Genomic DNA, 10,597 nt, shown 5'->3' on the forward strand with positions numbered 1-10,597 from the left:
GGTTAATCTATATTCAGTATATAAAATACAGACAGTAAACTTATGTGTATACACACTGTATTAGGCTTTCTTTGACTGCCAGCCTCCAAATCATGACATGGAAACTTACCATTAGTTATGAATGCTCAGCCTTATCTTTTGCTTGTCCCACTAGCTCTTATAACTTAAATTAGTCTGTTTCTCTTCATGTGCATTTTGCCTCAGGGCTTTTTAATCTTTCTTTCATTCTGTACATCTTACTCCGTGTCTGGCTGGCTGGTGGCTGCCTAGCTGGCTGGCCCCAGGCATCTCCCTCTATTTCTTCCTCATTCTCTCCTCTCTCATTCTTCTCTTCTCTTTTTGAGCCTAGGCTTCTCCTCCTATTTATTCTCTCTGCCTGCCAGCCCCACCCATCCCTGTCCTGCCTAGCTATTGGCCATTCAGCTTTTTCCTAGACCAATCAGGTGCCTTAGGTAAGCAAGGTGAAACAAGTGCCACACATCTTTACATAATTAAACAAACGTAGCACAAACAAATGTAATATGTCTTTCCATAGTTAAAGTAATATTCCACAACAATACGGTATATAGTACAGCCCCCCCCAGCATTTATTTGCTTCTGTTGCTTTTATCTATTTGTTCTATATTTGTAGAGAGAAATAATTGTGGATTGAGGGAAATGGTAGGGCAAAACAGGGTGAGAGAATCAATGTTTCAGGCTTTAGTTCTTTCTTGGAGTAGAAGGCACTTTGAAGAAACAGCTTTAGACTCGTGGGGTATTAAAGATGGCTTGTAGCAGTGATGTGCTTGTTAACATTTATGAAACCTTTATTGCCAGATACTGTGCTAAATACACAACAGGAAGTTCCTTTTCATCCTTAAAATGTGTCTATAAGGTAGGTATCATTAGCGTCTCAATCATAGATGAAGAAATTGAAGCACACAAGGAGGGTAACTTGTTTACCCAAGGCTATAATTAAGTTTGTAATTAGAAGGCATTGCATAATTGTAGACAGGTCAGCAACTTGCATGGGACCTATGGACAGCCACCTGGCGGTTGCCCTTTCTCACATCAACCATAGAGGTTGGATATTGTCCCCTCCTTTTGGCAGCTTGTGCCTCTGTGCCTTTGCACATTCTACTGCATTTGACCTTCAAGCTAAGGTATCACTTCTTTGCTTTTGGGTTGTTCCAGAGGTGGCTTGGATGAGAACAAGTGGAAGCCATTGTTTGTTTATGAAATCCCGTGATCGTGGAAAATGAATATCATTTCCCCCTGAGCCCAAAGAAACAGAAATGTGGGTGCATGTACACCCTTTAACTTCCTATTCCTGGTTAACATTCTTGTTCTTGCCTCTGTTATTCAGCGCTGTATCAGTTACTTTTCTCCTCATTGTGATCAAATACTTGGCAAGAAGCAACCTAAGGGAAGAAGGATTTGCTCTGGTTCATAATTTGTCAGGATACTGTCCATAATGGTGGCCAGCATCTCTGTGATGGCAGGAGCAAGAAGTGGCTTGCTTACATCTTGGTGGGCTAGAAAATTTACAGGCTGGGGCTAGAAATGAGACTGAGCTATAACTCAAGGTCTGTTCTCCAGTGACCCACTTCTCCTACCAAGTACCACTTCCTAAAGGTGTCACAACTTCTCAAAATAGCACCATCTTCTGAGGACTAAGTTTTCAAACATATAAGCCTGTGGGGAAACCTTTTCTAGCCAATCTGCAACGACACATGCTATTACCTTTCCTCTTTACTATTGTAGCTTTCTCATCCTGTTGCCCCATGCCAACACCCACATACCAGCTAATTTAATGCGTGTATTCTCTGCACTAGTTACTCTACTATGTAAGAGCTTTTCATATATTCAGTCAATACATGTGAATGAGGGACTATCAGCATCCCTGCTAACCCATGAAGGAGGTGATGCTTGGAGGTGAAGGATCCTACTCAAGGTTACTCAGCTAGGAAGGAGTGGTAGATTTGGAATTAGAATGCAGTCCTCATTGTTCCTGGTTAAATGATCATGTTGCTTCTTTTGATTTTTATTAATTAAAAAAGTTTATGTGTATGGGTGTTTTGCCTGCATGTTTGTCTGTGTACCACTTGCGTGTCTGGTGGCCACAGAGGCCAGAAGATAGCATCATATTCCCTAGAACTGGAGTTACATATGGTTATGAGCTACCATGTAAGTACTAAGATTCGAACCTGGGTCCTCTACAAGAGCAACCAGTGCTGTTAACCTCTGAGCTATTTCTTCAGTCCCTCTTGTTGCTACTTCTTGTTGCTGAACCCTCCATGTGGCAGGCTGAATAAAGCCTCACCACACTGATGCCTACAGTCTTTTTATTTTGTGTGTAGTGCCCAGAACCTAGTATAAGCTAGACAAATGGATGACTGAACATTACCAGCCCTTGTTTTTTGAGACAGGGTCTCACTATGTAACCCAGGCTGGCCTCAAATTCATGATCTCTTGAGTGCTGGGATTAGAGGTTCATGTCACCATATCTGACTGATGGCCGTGCTGTAATCCCTGTAATCTATAAACATGCTACTTTACGTGGAGATATGAATAAGTTAGGGATCTTGAGATGTAGCTATTATTCTAGATTTTCCAGGTACACCCAAAAATATCGTTACAAGTGTCCTTGTGATCGGTGAACACATGAATGACCAGCATGAACAATATTGGCAGTTTGACAAGAGAGCCAGAAGTTGGAGGGATGCAAGGGAGAGACTATCAGTCAAGAATTGCAGTCAAGTAACCCCTTTCAGAGCTTCCAGAAGGAACCAGGTCTGCCAACACTCTGATTGACATTAGCTCAGTGAAATTCACTTTGGAATTCAGGCCTCAAGAACGGAAAGAAATGGTTTTAAAGAAGTGGGTGGAGAGGGTAATAGAATACATGAACCATGAAAGTGGAAAGAAGATTACGAATGGTAGAAGGGTACAAGAGAGTGAGGGAGGATCTGCTGAGGGTAGAAGGGTACAAGAGAGTGAGGGAGGATCAGCAGAAAGAAAGTATATATAAGCATGCCATAATCAGTCTTGTTACTTGCATGCTAATTAAAGAGAAACAGAGGCCAGGGAGATGACTCCATCAATGAAGGACTTGCCGTACAAGCGTGAAAACCTGAGTTTGGATCTCTAGCACCCATGAACAAAAAGCCTGGCATAGCAGTTCATGCTTATAATCCCAGCATTGTGGAGGCAGAGGTAGAAGGGTCTCTGGGCTTTGCTGGTCAGCCTTCTAGCCAAATGTGCAAGCTCTGCATTCAGTGAGAGACCTTGTCTGAAAAATGATAGCAATACCCAATATAAACTTATGGCTTCTGCACATGCATGCATTCATGCGTGCGTGTGCACACACACATGCACACACATATGAACATGTGTACACCAATACACTACGTGTATACAAAATAAATATACACCAATCAATCAATACCAAGACAAAAAACAACTGAAAGGAAACAAGTCCATCATTTCAAGCCTCTAAGTTTGCAGTAAGTTACTATAGCAACAGTAGGAAAACAAAGCATGAGGCTAAAGGTTAGCATGAAGAGAAAATTTAAAAACTGGGCCCTGTTTATATTGCTTCTTGGTAGTGGCAACTGTCTGTGAAGCCTTTGGCTGCCAAAATACAGAGATGTCTTCAAAAGCACGCAGGCAGAAGGCACCAAAATGCCAGAGGCCAGAACGTCCAGCAGAGGGCACTATGCATAGATAAAGCACTATAGGAAAGGTGTCTAAAGGAAAAGATGCAGTTCAACAGTTCTGTGTTGGCCCAACTGTGTTGCATTTAGCTGTTGCTTTCACGTGAGCCAGTGGAGCTCTAGTCTGGTGAGTATACACAATTTTTGACTTGGTGTTTAGAACTTAGTACCTGTGTTTTGTGTGAGTATTCCCTTAACCTCTGTGTGTGTGTGTGTATATGTGTGTGTGTGTGTGTGTGTGTGTGTGTGTGTGTGTGTGTGTATCCAGAAGACAACCTTGGTGGCATTCACAGGATCACCCTCCACCTCCTTTGAGACAAGGTTTCTCATTGTTTTGAAGCTTACCAATTATGTCAGACTGGCTGGCCAGTGAATCCCAGGGACCCTCCTGTCTGTACCTTAGCAATACTAGGATCACAAACCCACACTACCATGTCCCAACATTTGTTTTTTGAGACAGGGTTTCTTTGTATAGCCTTGGCTGTCCTGGAACTCACTTTGTAGACCAGGCTGGCCCTGAACTCACAGAGATCCACCTGTTTCTGTCTCCGGAGTGCTGGGATTAAAGATGTGTGCCCCCACCCCCCTGGCATCCCAACATTTTTGTGTAGCTTCTGGGGATTGAGCTCAGGTTCTCATGCTTGCAAAGCAAGTACTTTACCCACTGAATTGTCTTCCTGGCCCTCCCTTTTTTCTTCTTTTAAACTTATCATGGGGCTGAAGAAATGGCGCAGAGGTTAAGAGCACTTGTTGCTCTTGCAAAGGACCCAAGTTTGGTTCGCAGCATCCAGGGCAGCTCCCAACCATTTGTGATCCCAGCTTCAGGAGACCCAATGCTGGCTTCTGGCTTCCATGGGCTTCAGGAACATACACGGTGCACAGACATGCATGCAGACACCCCTACACATAAAATATAAATAGATTTTAAAAAGGCTTATTTCTATCACTGGACAAGTAAATTGAAATCCTCCTTACCCTGCAGAGTATAGCTGGGCAATAAGGCACACACATTTTTAGCTAATGGCTTGTGGGATGAGGTGAAGTCAGTGGAGAAACTATATATTTAGCTAATCTTTCCTGTTTTCTTTTTCACTGAAGGAAAACTTTACTAAAGATGGCATTCTAGTCTGAAGTTTATATAGCAGCTCTCTAACCCCAAGGTTTACCTAAGGGAATAAGATTTTGGGGCTGGCAGGGGATTGGCAAGTTTGAGGCCAGCCTGGGCTACATAGTTCCAGGCTAGTATAGGTAACAGCAAATCAGTTTCTGAGAGAGAGAAGGGGGCAAGATCAAATCATCTAACCATTCACAAGCCTGAGGTGATAGTTTCACCATTTGGTAATTTTGGCATCCTAACACAAAGTAGAGAATTGGAGCTAAATTGTCCACAGCCTCATAGCTAGCAAGTAATGGGGCTGAGACTTACTGCAAGTCTGCCAAACCTCAGATCCTACGTTTTAACTACTTGGTCTTTCCAGAATGGAAGATGCTGACCAGACACAGAATGAAAACTGTGTGGCATTATTCTATAGTTCTGGAAACCTGGGTCCAGCCCCCCTCAAAGGATTCTAGTCTAAAAAAAAAGGCTTTCAGCTTTCATGTATATGCATTGCAATTTGAGCCATGACAGGCTTCATTAGTCGCCTTTCTCTTTCTTTTTTCTGTGGTAAAATGTTCTCACAAAAAATCAACTTAAAGTGAGGCAGTGGCAGGCTGATCTGTCTGAGTTTGAGGCCAGCCTGCTCTATACAGTGAGTTCTGGGCCATTTTGGACCATATAGTTGAGACCCTCTCTCAAAAAGAAAACAAAACAGCAACTTAATGAAGGATGTTTTATTTTGACTCAAGGTTCTGGGGCACACAGTCCATCATGATGGGAAGGTCATGAGTCATGGCAGGAGCATAAGGCAGCGGGCCACATGGCACCCCAAGTCAGAAGGCAGAGAGTGATGACTGCTGGTGCTCTCCTTCCTCTTCAGTCCAGAACCCCAGCCCATGGGATGGTGCCACCCATGGGTAAGGTGCTTCTTGTCACCTCAACCAACCTCATCTTGATAATCCTTCCCAGACATACCCAGAAGCTAAATGCTACCTTACAGGTGTGCCTGGAGGCTTCTCTCCTAGGTGATTCTAGAGCATATCACATAGACAATATTAACCATCAAACAGGCCAATGCCATGTTTGTCTCTGAGGTGTCAGTATCGAGCTATGGCTTTTTTTTTTTTTTTTTGGTCAATTATCGGTTCCAGTGCCATGTCTTGTTTGGCATTCCTGATCCTTGGCCTACCCTCTCCTTCCCTTAGTCCACAGACTGTCTCCTGCTGGACCAGTTTTACCAGGTATTTCTGCTAAGTGACTTCTTCACCTTGGGCATGATTTGCTATCATGTGATCTGTCTCAGCAATAGAACACTCCTGGAAAAATCTGGGCTGAGAACAATGAAAGTGAGCAAGAAAGGGGTAAAAACTGCCCTTGCAGACAATCTTTCGGAGAACAGAAGGTGGCCATTAGTCAGTGGTTTGAAACCGAACCTGTTTCACTGTAGTTGTGGTAGCCATTTGGGATCTCTTGCCTTGGGCAGCCTCCTGCTATCCCTTCAAATTCCGTTTCCACTGAGCTCTAGTTTAGATTGAGCCAGTAACACTTTATCATACCTGGTCTGGTTGTCCCTTTTTGTTGACTCTGGCCTCCAGGCCTTTGAGGCTTGCATGCCACTTTGTGAATGTGGAGTAAATGTGATTTGGGACAGTGGTGCCTTCTGAAGCATCTTTGCTTCCTCCCTTTCTCACTGGAACTGAATTCTGCTTTTCAATCAACTTTGCCAGTTGCGGCGTTGAAATTTGTGCTGATTCAGGTATGGAAAATTACTGCTTTGACCTGGGCAGTGGCAGAAAAGTAAATGTAAACAATGGCAGCCAGGTGGAAATAAAATAAAATGCATATCATCTGTATATGTTTTGGAAGGCATATTCACCCCTGGAAATAACTTCGCCTCTTTTGAAGGATTTAGGTTTCTCTATTCAGCCTCTTGATATTATACTTAAACATCAGATTGCTAACTCTCATAACTCATGCTGATTCTCTTGCAACAACTTCTTTTTTTAACTAGGTTTTATTTTTTTATTTTTATTTTTATAATTTAATTTAATTTTACATATCAGCCATGGATTCCCTTGCAACAACTTCTTGAAAGCTTAGCAACTGCGTTTGGTTGTCTTTGGGTGACAGTATTCACAGGTAATTCTAAATACTTTAAAGCTGTGGTCATTAGGTGTTGTTTTTGAGCCACAGAACTCTTTTAGAATCTAAGGGGCACCCTAAACCTTTTCAAAATGTACTTGCTCATATGCATACACATATACAAATTCAGGATCACCATAGACTCCCTGGATCCCATGAATGGATCCCAATGTAATATACCTGGAGGAAGTCATAAGATCTTCTATTGATGCAGCACATATTTTTTATTCTCTTTATTTTTCCACTCAATCCACCATTAAACCAATATGTGTAATCAACTTTTTCAACTCTGGAATGAAAAGCCCACATTCACTCTTTTAGATTTATCTTTTGCGTCATTAAACACCATTATCCCTAAAATACCCAGTGCAAAATTGGGTAAAATATAGGATGGCAGGGTAGTGAGATTGATGTGACCTTTGAGTCAACTTTTTTGATAGTAACTCTGTTTTGGATCAATTGAAGTAAGTGGGCGAAAACAAGCACCCAACAAATGTGATTGGCAGGCCGAATGAATGAATGAAGATTGTCCTAGTTCATGATAAACAGCAAAGCCACTGGGGAGTAATCACAGTCTACCATTGAGGGAAGTCACGACAGGAACTCAAGCAAGAACAGAGACTGGAACTGTGGAGGAAATCTGCTTGATTCCCATAGCTTGCTCAGCTTGCTTTTGTCTTTAATTTAAAAAAATTAGTTAAAATATAAATACAGCATTTCTTCTTCTCTTTTGTCTGCCCAATGCATCCTATATCCTCCTTGTCCAGCCCTTCCCATAATTCCTATCCAATTTATAGTCTCTTTTTTTCTATGACCTGCTGAATCCATGTACAGGATTTCAGGGCTGACTGCTTGGCATTGTATAACTCATTAGGGGGCTCATCCTTGGGAAAGACCAGTCCCCCCCCCTCCAGTCATTAGTTGCCTGTAGTTCTTAGTCTAGGTACCGGTCACTGTCAGCTATTCACCTTTTGTGTTAGCATGTCTCTTGGTGTTGTCTTTGTTTGGGTCTTGATTAGGTAGTCATATTGTTGTGGTATCATGGGTATAGCACCCCGTCATTTCTCAGAGACACAATCTCATAGTAGACTTCCCCTGGCTTTTACAATCTTTGTTTCTTCTCTTCTGTAATGTCCCTTTAGCATTGGGTACAGGAGTTGTGTTGTAGATGTATCTATTGGGGATGGGCACCCTACGATCAGTTGTTCTCTGTATTTTGACCAGTTATGGTTTACTGTGATGGTCTCCATCACAGCTACAATTATCAGACAAAGATGGCTCATGAATAAATCCGGCTCATTGAGCTGTTGGTCTGTGGTGTGGAGATGGTAGCAGGAGCAGATGAGAAAGCTCAGCTTCCTTTCTTTACATCCCAGGCCCAAGCTGCCCAAGGATGGCACCACCCACAGTGGGCTGGGTCCTTCCACATCTACCATTATTCAAGAAAATGCCCCACAGACATGTCCACAGGACAGTCTGATGGAGTCAATTCTTCAGTTGAGATTCTCTCTTCCCAGATATACATAGATTTGTGTCAAGTTGACAAAAAGGTTTAGAGAACATGTCACAAGAGGGGATGAAAAAGATTATAAGAACCAGAGGACCAGCAAGATTGCTACAAAATAGTGTTTTCTGGACTTGACAGGGATGTTGCCCAATAGCTACGGTTACCTTCCTAAGACCTGTACAATACACACCGGTCAACATTCCAGTATTGAAGGGGGTGGGCTCACAAGTCTCCTCAAATAGGGGTGAGATGGTCCCTAAGCCTTGGGTGTAGGGGGTGTGTTTGAGGATGGGCACTTGACAGTCCCTTAATTATCTGCACTTCGACCAGTTACGGATCTCTACAATAACCTCCATCTTCTGGGGGGGAAAAAAGCTTCTTTGATAAGGCATGAGAGCTGTACTAACATTTGGGTATGAGGATAAATACTTAGAAGGCAGTTATTAATTTAGCAAAATGATAGTAGTAAGTTCTCCTCTAGAGTCTATGACCTCCAGTCATGGTTTCTTGGGTATGTTTTCAGTGCCGAGCATAAGTTCCCTCCTACTGAGCAGGACTTCAGTCCAATCAGACAGCTGTTTGCTTCTCCCAAGATATTAGTGCCACTGTTGCACCATTGAGCATATCTTTCTGAGTCAATCATCATAGTTTGCAGGATTTATAGCTGGGTAGGATTGTTGACACCTCTTCTCCCCTGGCAGCTTGCACGGCACCTTCCAACACTATGAGAGCTAGCCACCCAGAAGAGACTTTCAGGTCAGCATCAGTTTGAGTTCTCTGAGTCCTGTTTTATTATTTAAAACAGTTATAAGTTGAATAAGCATAATACAAAGTGGTTAATGTCATAAAGAAGGTGTGAGTGATTGACATTAGGATCAGATGAGGAAGAACTAATTCTGATAACTATAAGACCTGGGGGTAGAAAACAGATTGTCAGAGGAAGAACATACAGATAAGTAGCTGACAGTTGAGACAGGCCTTGAAGACAGTCACTACAGTAGATGGATTCCATACAAAGAACATTTCCAGTAGATGCACAGCCAGAGGCAAAAGTGTCTGCATGCATGCATGCATGTGTGCACGAGTGTGTGTGTGTGTGTGTGTGTGTGTGTGTGTGTGTGTGTGTGTATGTGTGTGTGGCATAAGTATGTAATAGAAGAAGACAGAAATTTGAAAGGGGGATATTAAGACGGAAGTGGGAGGAGTTGAGGGGAGGAAGGAAAAGTAGATATGATCAAAATGCACTGTACTGTATGTGAAATTCCCAAACAATATTTTTAATTGAAACAGAGGGAAAGACCTGTAAAAAAATAAAGAGCAAGCCATACTTTCATGGCTCTAGAATCAGAGTGTTCCAGGAATTGGGAATGTCCCTTACAGATGTCCTGAGCCAGGGCTCTGTTTAAGAAACAGCAAGGAGCCAGGTGGTGGTGGTGCACGCCTTTAATCCCAGCACTTGGGAGGCAGAGCCAGGTGGATCTCTGTGATTTCAAGGCCAGCCTGGTCTACAGAGCGAGATCCAGGACAGGCACCAAAACTACACAGAGAAACCCTGTCTCGAAAAACCAAAAAACAAACAAACAATCCCCCTCAAACCAAAAAACAAACAAACAAACAAACAAACAAAAAACCGAACCCAGCAAAGAGTGGCTGGGGAGATGGCTCAGTGGGAAAAGCACTTGCAGTATATCCCCAGCACCCACATAAATACCAGCCTGTCTGTAATCTCAGTCCTCAGGAGGCAGAGACAGGGAATCCCTTGGGCAAGCTGGCAAGCTAGATTAGCTAAATCCGTGAGCTCTGGATTCAAGGGAGACAGAGAGACCCTACCTTAATTTACAAGATGGAGAATGATCAAGGAAGATGCCTGCTGTCAAACTCTGATATCCATACACTAGTACACTCCACCCACATGTGACTGAGAATACACAGACATACGCAGCACACATGTGCTCATGTGCATGTACTCATGCCTATGCTCTTGGTTGCCTGCAAGAATTTGAGGGTAAGATGCCATAGTTTTTCAGTTTGATCAACCACCTTCCCTTTATGCAATAGCAAAACCACACCACACTTTGTCCCCTTAGCCTGCTTCACTCTTCCTTTATAGAATTTATTGACACTGGATGTATATTTACACATTTATTTTCCATC

This window comes from Peromyscus eremicus, chromosome X (assembly GCF_949786415.1).
Source record: "Peromyscus eremicus chromosome X, PerEre_H2_v1, whole genome shotgun sequence".
Taxonomy (NCBI): Eukaryota; Metazoa; Chordata; class Mammalia; order Rodentia; family Cricetidae; genus Peromyscus; species Peromyscus eremicus.